At 43.7% G+C, this 14,110-nt stretch overlaps 1 long non-coding RNA gene across 1 annotated transcript; it reads left to right on the top strand.

Moving 5' to 3' along the window:
* The first annotated feature begins 2,669 nt into the window (after positions 1 to 2,669).
* LOC147315710 (uncharacterized) lies at positions 2,670 to 5,490 on the top strand. The gene is made up of 3 exons (XR_015124318.1): positions 2,670 to 3,038; positions 5,000 to 5,103; positions 5,220 to 5,490. It is a non-coding gene; the product is annotated as an uncharacterized LOC147315710 (long non-coding RNA).
* Positions 5,491 to 14,110: the final 8,620 nt, after the last annotated feature.

The following is a 14,110-nucleotide window of genomic DNA, read 5'->3' as shown; positions in this document are numbered from 1 at the left end:
CTGCAGTGACTGAACCTGATCTTTACTATGCTCATTATCTCATATGTACATTTGTGGACTTATTCTGTGTGTTTGTGTGTTATTAGTCTTTGTAACCGCTCCTGGTTGAACTGTTATAAGAGATTTTTAGTCTGTGTCGGCTCTCAGTCACCAGGATCGTGGGAAAAGGCAGCTGGAGGACTTCTTTTGTTCCCGAGGATGTTTGCCTCTCATCCAGAAGTTTTCTTCAGTTCTAAAGAGTCCCGAGTCTTTAACTCCTGTGTGAGGTGGTCCGAGGGTCTTTGAATTAACATTAATCATGTGAGTGGTCACATGAGCCAAAGTGTGAAACAAGGCTTTTAATCTGAGGGGTTGTATAATTGTGTTACCGTCTGTGCCAGCTTCACTACACAGGAGACATTTAAAGATCAAAAACAGTTATTTGAATCATAAAGATGTAAAATATTAATCAGTTACAGAAACTCGATATGTGAAGGTTTTTGTGCCTTTCTCTGTGATCTGTGAGGAACTAAAACGAGTTGGACAATCCTGCTTCAAACTCTAAACACAAAAACTAAACCTGCACAGCAGAAGGCCCCGTGGCTTGTGGAATCGGGATCGGGAATAAATCTGTTCAGAGCTCTGTGCTCAGAACAGATGGAATACATAAAAAGTGATGGCACAAGAATTTTGTGTTTTAAATAAATGTAAATATATATTTTTGCAGCAAACACAGAAACACACACAGATCACAACACCACACCTACAGCCAAAAAAAGCAATAAAAAAAAGCAAAATTGTTAATTTAAGAAAAATAAGTAACATCAGGTTAAAAGACAAAAGTTGCACCACATTTAAAAAATACTTTTGCTTTAAGTGCTCAGTACTTATAAAAGATGTGTTAAAGTCACGCGCATCCACAGGACCAAACGTCTAATGATGCACATCAAAGTAAAGAAGCTCTGCTTATGTTTGAGTTAAATGGATTTTTCAAGTTCTATCGTAAAATTGACACGTTTTGTAGACGGACTCGGGCGCAGACCAGGAGACCTTTGCAAAAACTGACAGTGCGTTTATTTACAGTGATGTCACCAGGTCTACGCAAAGTGTTCGGGAGAGCGGTCCGAGGGGAAGGGTCCGAAAACACACCCCACAATGGACTGCCATACACGTTATGGGTCTGTGAGCGAGGAGGGAGAAAAAGGCGAGTGGAAAGGTACGAGTTGTCGTCGAGGAAAAACGGGAGCTGGAAACATGTAAATATAATAATAACCACTGCAGCCAAGAAGAGTGCCTGACGAGCCCAGTTGTAAGTAAGCTATTAAGACTCGACTGTACACCGTGTTCGTGTTTTCCTCCGAAAACAATAAGTTCCGTTGGAGCAGCCTTTCAACGCCTCTCTCTGTCTCTGCTAGCAAAGTTGACCCAGACAACAAAGTAAAGCTATTTTTCGGCTACGAGCCGACAGGGACCCCGCCGTATTAGTCAGAGGTCCCTTTACTACAGTTCGGAGTCGCGGACCTTCAGTAATAGTAATAAATCACACAGCAATAGTACATTCACGTTGTTGTAAAAAGCACGATAATATATTAAGTAATCCAAAGTATTCAGAATACGTTACTCTCATTGAGTAACGTAACGGAATACGTTACAGAATACATTTTGGGGCATGTATTCTGTATTCTGTAACGGAATACATTTTAAAAGTAACCTTCCCAACACTGGCGACAGGTGTGATGACGAGCACAGGTGCGTGGGCCGGGGGCGGGAGCCCACAGTGAGCACCGCTGCGGCAGGGGGAAGAGAGAGAGAACAAAAACGTGTTTCTAACACGGACTCAGCCGGTGAGGCACCGGGGCCGTGACAGAAATAGAGGAAAACAATTTATTTAACTGATGTAAACCTAATGTTTCAGATCTATCTAAATAAACAGGACAGCAGCTGCGTCTTAGGTTTCTGTGGCGTTTCAGGCTTCTTGCCTCTGTTGTGTTTTAATTGCAGTGACTTTCATAAAACTTGGGCCCGTGTGAGATAAGCCAACAACACGGAAACATAAACCTAAACTAAAAACATACCTGTCATGACTGAAACTGAAACATGACTGAAATGGGGGAAAAGAACTCAAAATAACATTTTAATTATGTATATTTATTAAATATATATGAAATATAATACCCTGCTGTTTGCTTTTAAAAGCTACAAACACCTGTTCACAGTATTTACGTTGTGTCCCACAGTCCCACGGTTTACAGGAACACTGGTTTTCTGCTCATTTGAATATCTGGAAAACAAATAACTGGGATTGACTGCTCACTGCATGGTTCATGTGGGCTTTAATTCACCCTGTAAAGCCGAGTGTATCATAGTTAAGTTTGTGAGACTTCAACATCATCAGTGTGATTTTTTCCCCTAAATTAAGTGGACAATATGTTTTATGCAATAAGTTGCAAATTGAAAAAGTAAAAAAAACAAAAAATAAATAAACAATCTTAATGTTTAATAAACATTCAGTTTCCCCAAAATTCAGATTTTCTGGTAATTATTTTATGGTTCAGACTTTAAAAGGTTAAGGAGGATATGTTACATAAACTTCATAGTGTGCATCCATGCAGGTGCTTATCCGGGCCTGTTTCTCTGAAGCAGCAGACTAAGCAGGCCTCGGCCTCCCTCTCCCTCCTCACCTCCTCCTGGTGGGAGCCAGTCGAGAAATGTAATCTATGCGTTCTCTTTTTATCAGAAGTTCATTTTCAACACTTACATAGAAACGTAGCTCGAAAAGTAAATCAGCAGATTTTGTTTTCATGCTCAGCGCTCGCTTCATCACAACAGAGCTATGCAGCATCTTAATCGCTGCAAACACCGATCCCTCCACCAATCACCCCTGACCCGGAGTCATTCCCGTCGCTTCACGCTCAGCTGCTAACTGCCCGGTGCGAGCTGGAGGAGATCTTTCAAATAAGTCAGAAGAACCACATCATCAGCAAACAGAGACATGAGGCCATGGAAGTGGAGGCACTCCACCCTTCAACTGCGCCTGGAAATAAAGGTTCTGAACGGAGGTGAGTTTGACACCTGCAGGAAACCAGGCTTACTGCTGGAAGTGGACCCGAGCTCTCACTACAGCTGTACGGGGACGGGATAGCCTGACAATGGGCCCTGATACCCCCGTATTCCCAAAGCAAATCAGATCGATCTCTTTGGGAATGCGATCAGATCCGAGTACAGGAAACATGTTTGTGGGATAAACTCTGACACTCAAATATTCTGCAGAGGACAAAGAGCTGCCGAAGTTTAATAGATGGACCAAAAAATAAAAACATAGGATACAAACTTGGTCTTGAAGTCATAAAATATCTTTTATAGTAAATACTTGCAGTAAATTTGCTAGATTTATTGTTCGATGTGTTTCTTGCAAACAAAACGAACGACGTCCTTTGTGGCACCGTTAGAGGAGCACGGGTTTTACATTTACACAACAATCCTGGGCACGAACGCTGGCGCGGACACATTAACCACCGCGGGAGTCTCGGTCATGGCGGCCTGTTGACAGCTAAACCTTTAAGCTGTTCTTGGCCACGCAAACACTGGGAACCATCGCACACATCCACAAGAACGTCAACATGTAAACACAACACACTGATTAATGATCATAACAGGAAATTACAGACTTCAGGTGTTTTCGTGGAGCACCTGAGGTTGTTAGAGTTCACTCGTCACATATTACAGACTCGAAACAACACAAAACAAACCACTGAAGCCACTGAAAGCTGGATTTCTTTCATATCTCTAAGAAAAGTAAAATATAAACGATCATTAAAATCAAGGAGTCCTGGCAGATTCATGTGCGTGACGACTTCCTGCAAAGCCTGATGTGAGAAAAGAAACATTTAGCCCGATCCTAACGAGCAGACAGGAAACTGAACTTCTGTTGGGGCTGTTTGGTTGGGTTTTCCTGTTTTTTTAAGCTCAATCTTCCCAAATTTTCCCTAATCTATCAAACAAAACCTGTTGACACACAGTAAGCCTGCAGCTTTCTGAGCCTTTGGAGCGCTGCCGGGATGCTAATCCGCACTACAGCACTTTTAGGCAGTTATTATAAAAGGCTGCTGAGTCACCCAAACATGTTTTCCAAACCAAATCCAAAATTACAGCTAAAAAAAACCCCAAATCTGAAAATAAACGTTGTTTTCTTCGTTTTCAGCATGAAAATCAGTCTTGTTTATACACGAAGAGCTCAAACCAGTTAAAATCCCAGTAAGATGACTGTGATGGTGATTTTCCAGTTTAATTTTCAGGGTCAGAGTCACAGAAACACCGTAAACTTCCCCATGTGAACCTTTTTAATTACAATAAATAACTGAACAAGTTACAAGCTGTGTTCAGTGACACGCACAAGCTCTACAGTCACCTTTGTTTACACTCACAGCCGATTATGTTGGACAACAAAGCTGAAATCCAGATTACACACACACACACACACACACACACACACACACACACACACACACACAGGCCTCCCTCCTCCAATCTGCTTTATTAAATCTCTGCTGTGTTTTTGTCCCAGATGGTGTTTCAGTTTAACTGGATCTGAACCTCCAACAAAGGTGGTGCAAACGCAGCCGCCTCACCTTTCATTTTGCCAGCAGGTGAAACTCAAACGTCTGTAAATCAGAAACATGGAAAACAACACGTTAAAGATTTTTTAGAAGAACATTGTGATCAGCTGGGTTATCACAGGTCGTGCTCGCTGGCTCGGCCAAACCTGAAATCTCAGTCAGCCGTAACAGCTGTGGTGACGGAGGCTATCAGCTTTCTCTGTTAACCCTTTCTGAGCTCACATGAACGAGTGACATCTGTCAACAATAGGCTGCAAAATTATGGCTGCAGTATCTGCAGAAATATGTCCATGTGGCTGCAGATTCAGACTAAACGTTAAACTTTTATTTCCTGCTAAATCAGCTTGATCCGTGCAGAGTCCTGCGATTGTTCTGATGTTTGTGCTCAAAATGTTTTCTTTAAGTGAAGAGTCTTAAACCAGGGATGTCAAACATAAGGTCCGGGGGCCAGAATCAGCCTGCCAAGGTCTCCAATCTGGACAACTGGACAGCTTTGTAAAAAGTGAAGGTGAACATGCTTTTCAGACGTAACTGTATTTTTATACGGTTCCCGCTGATAGAGAATCTGTGATTTTTACAGTAGATTCTGTCAATGAACAAAAACTTTCTCTATATAAATTTCAGGATCATCTGTGCAACTTCCATAATGTCCCCCTCGAGCCCAGAGCAGCATTTCTTCACCATGTGGAAAAACTCAGACTGCACTTGTTTCTCTTACATGAAAATATCTCAAGAATTATAATTTGTATTTAAACTTGTTTACATAAAGACACAGGCTGTGAACGAGTTCGACTCTGGGTTTTCCTGACCTGGAGTGCGTGAAGGCGTGGCTCTCCCAGCATGCTCTGTGACGGGCTCAGCATCGTTACTGCACTGATCCAACAGCTACATGCAGGTAAACCCAACAACGCTCGATTGTCCGTGAATCTCACTGCTCAGTAGTTTGACGGCAGTTTGTCTCTTACAGAAAAACGACTGATTCTTTATGCAGTAAAAGTCTCATTTTCAAGTGTGACCTGAGTCCCGCACGACGAAGTCAAACTTTGTGATACACGTGATGCACTTTTGACATTGCCACGGCAACTGATGCTGCTGACCTGACTTAATCCCGGCTGGATCTGGTTTGAGATCAACAGGTGTAAAGATGGGAGGGTATGCGGTTTATTTAAAACAGAAATATCAAATTTTCCTGTTGACAGTTTAGTTTAGTAAGTCTGAGTTTGGCGCTTCGATCAAGAAACAGGAACCTAAACCTTCAGCTTTTGATTTGTAAATTGCAAATCACCTTTGGCCAGAAAACCTTTGTACACAACAACGGTTGCATTGTGTTCTCATGCAACGCGTGTCATGTGCTGTCCTTGATTGAATAAACTTAACTAACTACATCTGCTTTAAATTTACATGACAATCGTTTCTTTTATTTTTGTTTAAAGCACTTTGTAACACCTAGTTTTTTAACTTAAGTCTGATTATCTGTGAAGCACTTTGAAGTACACTAATCTGCATGAAAGGACCTGAGGTTACTACAGTGGATTGAGGAATTAGGTTTAATCATTATTCGTGTGCTGAAGCCTCTAAAATGTGATTGTTTGCTGCTTTGTTTTGTATTTTGGACCAAAAAGGCTCTTCATCTCTCATTAGGAATGATTTCTGACAGGTTGTAGTTAAAGTGACACTAAGTCCTCAAACAGAGTGTGGACAGACTTCACATCAGCCTCAACAAACCGAGCTCTTGTTTTCAAAGTCAGTTTCCTCGTGGGTAATAAATCAGATTTCTCTGACAGAAGAAGCTCGTCTGATCCCTGCTTCCCTCCTCTCCTCTCCGAGGCGGTCGGTCGGCGGTGTCAGTTTTTCCGCTGCTCGGGTTCGCCACCAGCTGCACAGATTACCGCCCTGTTGCCAAAACAGCACGGGTATTTATGAGCAGCTTTCAGGAGTTAGATTATCGTGTGTCTGGTCTCACAAAACATGAACTTGGCTGACTCCCCGTTCGCTCGGCAGCTACCATAAGCCCTCCATTCCCGAGGGGCGCAGACGCCTGATGTAACCTCCCAGCTGTCCTTTCTGCTTACCTCTGGTGTAAAACCAAGCGCTCCAAACTTTGGAACCAACTGGAAGACGTGAATCACGTTGAAGGTCTGATCTCTTGTTTGATTTCACCTGCAAAATCCGATTTAGTCATCAAGGAGAGGAGCCAAAGGAGGGAGGAGGTTTAAAGGAGATTCAGCCAACAGAAGTAACGAGGATAAGGCTTTCACTCTGAGGACAAAGGAGGTCGCATGCCATAATGTGGACGGTACACAGCATGCAAGCAGCAGCACTTTCATTTGAAGAGTGCATTGAAAAGCATGATATGCATTATTATTGTATTATAGTGATTTGGGCCCCATTCCAGAAAGTTTTTAAATGTAAACCCTGAGGGTGGTAACACAGACATGAGGGAAACTCAGACTCAGACACTAACCTGCTCAGATTTCTCTCTGGCTCCTCCCCTCAGTTCAAATCACAACAACAGTCGCCTCAAGGTGCTTTATATTGTAAGATAGACCCTACAGTAATACATACAGAGGAAAACACAACAATCACATGACCCCCTATGAGCAGCACTTTGGCGACAGTGGGAAGGAAAAACTCCCTTTAACAGGAAGAAACCTCCAGCAGAAGCAGGCTCAGGGAGGGATAGTAGTACTTTCCAAGGATAGTAGGCGGGTCCAGGTATGTACGTTCTTTTAGAGCAGAGCTACAGATTAAAAACACCCAAGGCGAAGCGGTCAAAAGTCTGGCTGTACTTCACAGCAAAAGATGCAAACTCAGCAGCCTGCAACAAGTGCTTTAAGGCAGCGGTCCCCAACCCCCGGGCCTCGGACCGGTACCGGTCCGTGAGTCGTTTGGTACCGGGCCACGAGAGTTGAGGCTCAGGTGTGAAATGTATAGTTTTCAGGGTTTTTGTCGGTTTTGAGCGTTATTTTGTCATCGTTTTTATCGTTGGGTCTTTTCACGTGTGTTATGAATAAATCTTCTTTTTTCGGTACCGGTACTAGTTTTATTTTGTTGTATTTATCCGCGAAACCTTAAAGGCGGTCCGTGAAAATATTGTCGGGCATAAACAAGTCCGTGGTGCAAAAAAGGTTGGAGACCGCTGCTTTAAGGTGATACTGTGCAAAGGAGGCAACACCTCGAATCTGATGAAACACCTGGCGACGCATAATGTTTTTTAAAAGCCGAAAAATGCGCCGTATTTGATAGCTTGCTGCGAGACCTCACACCGAGCACATCTACTGCGGGTGTGGTGCCTGTTATCGGCCCGGAGTTAGCAACATCACCCAAGAACCCGAAGTCCTGGCCCCTAGCCCTGCCAGTGTAGCCGAAATGATGAGGATGATGATGGCAGCAGCAGCCGTTCTTCTCTGCGTGAGTAGCTTAATGTTGTTCGTGTGTAATTTACGTTGAGTAGGCTAACCATGTTATTACATTAATGCATGTAAGGTGAACTAGCAAACACCATCATAGCTACATGCAGCTGTCTTCTTGTTTGATGGCAGATGCTCCCTTCACCCTGGACAAAAAGGCTAAAATGACCAAAGAAAAAGTGGAAAACAGTTAAACATGAGAGGTTTTTGGACAAAGTTTGTGTTTTTTCCATTGTTTAAGCACTGCTTCCAGCCAAGAGTGATACCATATATGCCCCATAGCTGCAGAAAAGGCTAACATTGTTATCTTTTTACAAAAACCAGCTGAACATGAGAGGTTTGTGGACCAATTTTGTGTTTTCCATTCTTTAAGCACTGTTTAAGCACCAGCACCGTTTCAAAAGTACCGGTTTGGCACCGGTATCGGATAAAACATAAACGATACCCATCCCTAGAGCTACACATAAACTGTTAAAGTCTCCAGTATATAAACGTGTGTCATCTGCGTATAGTTGCACTTCTCTTCTTGTTCCTACCATCCAGTCGCTTCCCTCTGCTGTTCTGTTTATTTCTGCTGTAAAGTTGACATTTTAACATCTCACTTCTGGAGCCAGGCTCACTTGGACATTTGAAGAATTGCAGTTTTCACACTTGGCCACTAGATTTTAAATGAGCTTAGTTGGTGATTATCATCTCTATCTTTTGCCTCATATTTCGTCTTCGTTCTAAATGCCTGGAAGTTTTTTTTGACTTTGTTTCATTGAACCAGAAAACGTATACCAAAGAGTTCATCGATAGTTTGTGCACGACTATGATGAGGTATGACAGTCTGTCTGTCACTGTAAAAGCTCGCCAACGCAATTTATCAAGCATGATCTGCCCATGTCGGTGCAGACACTGTGTCTTTGACCTCCGTGGCGGTCTTTGATTGACCTCTGTCATCGCAGCTTTGGATGTCGCGTGGTCGTAGCCGCAGCTGTCGTCACGGGCCAGATTTCCAGGATCACCGATAATCTGTCTGCGTGTTTGACAAAGACCTCTCAACCCGACTGTTTCCTTTTCAGGTATTTACACCGGTCACCCGCCCCTTGTCAAACAAACTGTGACAGATATGGTGGCGTCATCGGCGAACAATATCATATTTACTCTGCAAGCCTGACATGATCCAGATCAGACTGGTTTAAACTGTTTGAGGAAGAGGAGGAGGGAGTCCGGGCGAAGAAACAAGGACAGTAGACGGGGAGTTACTCGCTGTCAGACCCTGTTAGGAGTGAGGCGGCCGTACTGTACCGCGGTAACTCCCAGTGGAGAGTACAGTGCAGAGAGGCGCTGGGTTATCCAAGTTGCCGATATTATGACGGTCTGAGCCATTAAACCAACACGCGGCAAATGAAATCAAGCAAGCTATTAATAGCACCTGGCATTGGAGTGGAAACTCCCTCTGAACACACACATCATCCTGTGTTTACTTTCATACATGCAGTCCCCTGCAAGGCTTTTCACAAACACACAACAGTGCAGGGAAACTGCACACTCTTCATTGAGAGAATGGGAAGGAGGAGGAGGAGGAGGAAGGCCTGGCTGGTGCAGCGGCGGAGCGTCCACACGGCCACGAGGCAACAAAACGTCCATTACAAATCAAAACATTTGGTTCATTCATTTCAGGATGTTTTCTTCGCTCCCTCCTCCTCCTCCTCTGTGTACGGGGCTCACACACTGACCTACATTGGCCGTAATGAAATCACGGTGTGTGTGTGTGTGTGTGTGTGTGTGTGTGTGTGTGTGTGTGTGTGTGTGTGTGTGTGTGTGGTTGGCGATGCCACGTTGAGGACATGAGTGTTTGTTTATACTCCTGCCTTTAACATTTGCATGCCTGCATGCACACGTGTGCTATTTATGACATGTGAAGCACAAGAAGAGTTTCATATTTTTGGAGCTTTTTGTTACTGAGAAGATTTTTAGACCCAAACAAAACCGTAATAAGACAAACTGTTCCTAAACTCAATTCATACATACATTTATTTCCTGGAAAGGTACCAGGAAATAAAAAAAAGGAAAAAATGAAAGTGAAATCACGTCTTTGCCTCCTTCAGCTTTAATATGCACAGTGAACCCATGTTTTCTTGTATTTGGATGTTTTTAAAACGTCTGGACTGAAGCATCGTTTCTAAAACGAGACCTTCCCACACCGTCACAGCCGGTGGGCCGATGTCTGTGTGCACAGTAAGAAGGTTGTGGGTTTGAATCCACTGTCAGCTGCCTCTTTCTATGTGGAGTCTGCATGTTGTCCTCATGCCTGTGTGGGTTATGTCAGGTTACCTGGTGATTCTAAAATGGTTAGGAGTCAGTGTGAGTGACAGTCCTTCTCTGTGTTGGCCCCGCCCCTCACGCCGTGACAATCTCCAGTCTCGCATAATTTTGTTGAGTAAATTTATTTCTGAACAAAAGACTTTATATAAAGGTGACAGAAAAAATGCCACGACACGAATGTAAGACTGAAACCTACACAGGAACAGTCTATGAGGTCTCAGTCACCAGGACTTTGGTGAAAAACTCAGAGAGACACCTGAAGTACGCTGAGGATGACCTGGAGAAAGGTCCTGCAGACTGGAAGCATCCTTCAGTCAGATGAGACTCAACCAGAAGTTTGCGGCCACAGAGATGCTGCTAATGTCTGGAGAAAGAACGGAGAGAACAGCGTCCCCACAGTGAAGCACGGTGGTGGGAGCATTATGCTGTGGAGATACTTCAGTGAGTTGTAACGGCGTTTTGCGAGGAAGGAGCAGCTAGCAGGTCCAGCAGGCATGTGGGGTGGAGGTTAGCTGGACAACTCTGAGGCCAGTCAGTTAGAACGGCAGAACAAGACCGTACAAGCCAGGTCTCCACGCCTCTGCGCTATCCGTACATACATGTGTGGGGGTCAGGTCCAGCCCGTTGCAATGGTACGGTCTCTCTAAACAGACGGACGGAGGAAGCTTGCTCGACTGTATGGGCTGCTGCTACACTCACACTAGACTCTCCAATGACTACAATAATAGGACGACACCCCCTAGCGGTGCCACAATAAGGGTTGTTACACTGTGTGGAGCTGGGAATCTCCCTGAGGGGGAAGGATCATGGAGGAAGGAGAAGATTCAGCAGCAAAACTGGGTCTGAGTCATCTTCCAACAGGACCGCGACCTAAATCATAAACTTCTGTAAACTTGACTGTTTCTATCGAAAACATGATGGATGTCTGCAGAAGGAAAACAATTAAAACATTTCTCGGACGCCATTTATTCTGGACTCGTGGTTGTTAGAGCGCCTCCTACAAAACCAGAACAGAGCTGGAGTTTTTCAGCATGTAGAAGTTGTTCAGCAGGACTTTTGTGTCCTGTTTGAGGTGATGAGCCGATCAGCTCTCGTGACTCTTCAGAGTAAATCTGCTGTTATCCTCCAAGTCTCCTCCTTTGCTTCCTCTTATGTAATCTGCTCTCCTTTGTGCTTTGTTACCCACCGTGCACGTGTTCGATGATTTGCAGACTTTTCTGTTGCCGCCGCTGACTCTGGACCAGTTCGAGGTGTCCCTCGCAGGCCACCGTATAGCCCACTTCACACCTAAAGTAGATTAATGGGTCAGTTTGGCGAAGTTCATCCAGGGTTCAATTAAAGGTTCAGCTAGAGTTCAGCCAAGCGGAGAGGGAGGAGGGAGAGTCTGTGCCGCTCTGCTGGAAACCGCTGCAGACTGAAGAGATGGAAATATGGAAATAGAATAACAGGACAAAGAGACGCAAACACAGAACATTAGGTTCATTATTTGTGCAGAAAATCATGATCGTACATGTATGAAGAGCAAAGTGTCTTTAAATCAGTGTTAAAGGTCAAAAGGGGACGAAACATGCAGGTGTCGGTCTTGATGACCTTCAGCTTTTATCAATGAAGACTCAAAACTCAGATAAACGTCGCAGTTTTTCTGTTGCAATGCAGACGTAACGTACAGCTTATGGTCGTGGTAAATTATGCATGACAGTGTGAGCATTTGTTCCTGCCTGAACCCAGGATCGGGAGGGGGCGGGTACAGTATTTGACTTATTCATGATGCTATAGCTGCAGCTCGGCGCCACTTTACTACCACGACCTCCCAGCTTAGGCTTAAGCTGCAGGTTTAAACTGCAGTTGTGAGGTCAGGGTCACGGGAGGTCACAGAGAGACGACCATGTGTGGACGCCACAGAGGATTTCACCTCTAGAAGAAACTGATCAGTGTTCATCTCTCTTCTCTTCTTCTTTTCTATTGTTCGTGTTTCTGCCAGGATGGAATAAAGTTTAGTTTACATCACTCAAGGCTGCAAATGAGTGCTGCTAACATGATACTGCTACATTTTTATGTGATGTCAGTGATATACTGGCGATCGTGGCTCAAGAGTTGGGAGTTCGCGTTATAGTCTCTTGTAGTCTCGGTCGTTGTGTCCTTGGGCAAGGCACTTCACCCGTTGTCTACTGGTGGTGGTCAGAGGGCCCGGTGGCGCCAGTGTCCAGCAGCCTCGCCTCTGTCAGTGCCAGGACCTGCAATGTAGCTTACCATCACCAGTGTGTGAATGGCTGAATGTAGTGTAAAGCACTTTGGGGTCCTTAGGGACTAAATAAAGCGCTATACAAATCAGAATCAGAATACTTTATTGATCCCTGGGGGAAATTATTTTTTGTTACAGTGCTCCATTTTAAACCAACATTAAGACAAGACAGACAATACACTAACTAAGAATAGTACAATATATACATATATATACATACATACATACATAAGTCACTCATAAATAAATAGTTGGAAAAGAAACATGTGTAGTTGTAGCAGCAAACAGTGTGTTAAGTGGATGTGTTGTACAGGGAGATGGCCACAGGCAGGAATGATTTCCTGTGTCGTTCAGTGGTGCTTTTCGGTAATCTCAGTCTCTCACTGAACGAGCTCCTGTGACTGACCAACATGTCATGGAGTGGGTGGGAGGTGTTATCCAACATTGTCTTTATCTTGGACAAATGCAAATACAGGCACGACAAGACTAAGCCAGACATGTCTGAGAGCGAGAGCTGCTGTCAGCCAAGAAAATGCTGGCAGCGTGGCAGTCCACGAAGGTATAGATGTGACGATCCTATGTGATTTTCAGAAAAGCTGACTTCTGAAACAGCTTCATCGCCTCACGTCAAAGAAGGAGACGAGAAAAAAAAGACAACATACAACAGCTGAGAGAGCCACAGAAAACATGTGGACTCTGTGGAGTGTTTATATGGAGCTAAATCAGGGTCAAGTTTTTTATCCATTTTAAAAATGAAACTAAAATTACAAGTTTCGATATGTAAAATTTAAAAACAAAAACATTGTGAAAACATTGTTGGACAAAAAACAATAAAAGGTTGGGGACCGCTTGTTTATACTGTATAGCAGAGGCCAACATGCTACGTTAACGTATCAGTAACCAATGAGTTACTAGCAGTGGACTCTGTCTTTTATATACAGTCTATGGTGTAGAAACCAGCGATGCGTCTTTGAGAACACCTAATGAATGCCTCCTCCCACCATAACCAGCAGCATCACTGCTGTGATGGAATGTAACTTATTACATGTACTCAAGTACTGAAGCACAGTTTTAATATATTTGTGATTTGATTGTTGTTGTACTGCTCTCTGATGTGAACACTGTACCTTGTACTTCCTTATTTTAAACACAGCTGAAGTGACACATTTGTTCACCTCGGTGCCACCACAATGCTCTGCTATAAACTCCTTATTTGAGTATTTGTATGTAAAACTCCCATGTGACCCTGAAAGCACCATTAAAAACATTTAACACAGAGATAAAAGAGCAAGCTCAAGTTCACTGAATGCAGACATGAATCAGAGAAGCGCCGGAAAGCCTTTAGATGAGTTTGTGAGGGGTACACTGTGATTACTTTACTTACATCTTTGCTTTATCAGTCTGGAATATATTTTTAAAGTTGTATGTGTGGTCTGCAAATTATCAGCACACATTCCTTTAAAAGTTTATAAACAAATCCAGGCTCATCATTGTCAGTCATTGGTCAGGAAAGCTTGACCATTTATTGTTTTTGGTGAACTTGCAAAGAACCC

This window comes from Aulonocara sp. 'chitande type north' Nkhata Bay, linkage group LG13, assembly GCF_057382095.1.
Source record: "Aulonocara sp. 'chitande type north' Nkhata Bay isolate Kocher_YH1m ecotype deep benthic linkage group LG13, A_spYH_male_GT1.1, whole genome shotgun sequence".
NCBI classification, from domain to species: Eukaryota; Metazoa; Chordata; class Actinopteri; order Cichliformes; family Cichlidae; genus Aulonocara; species Aulonocara sp. 'chitande type north' Nkhata Bay.
This window is presented reverse-complemented; position numbering and strand designations above follow the sequence as displayed.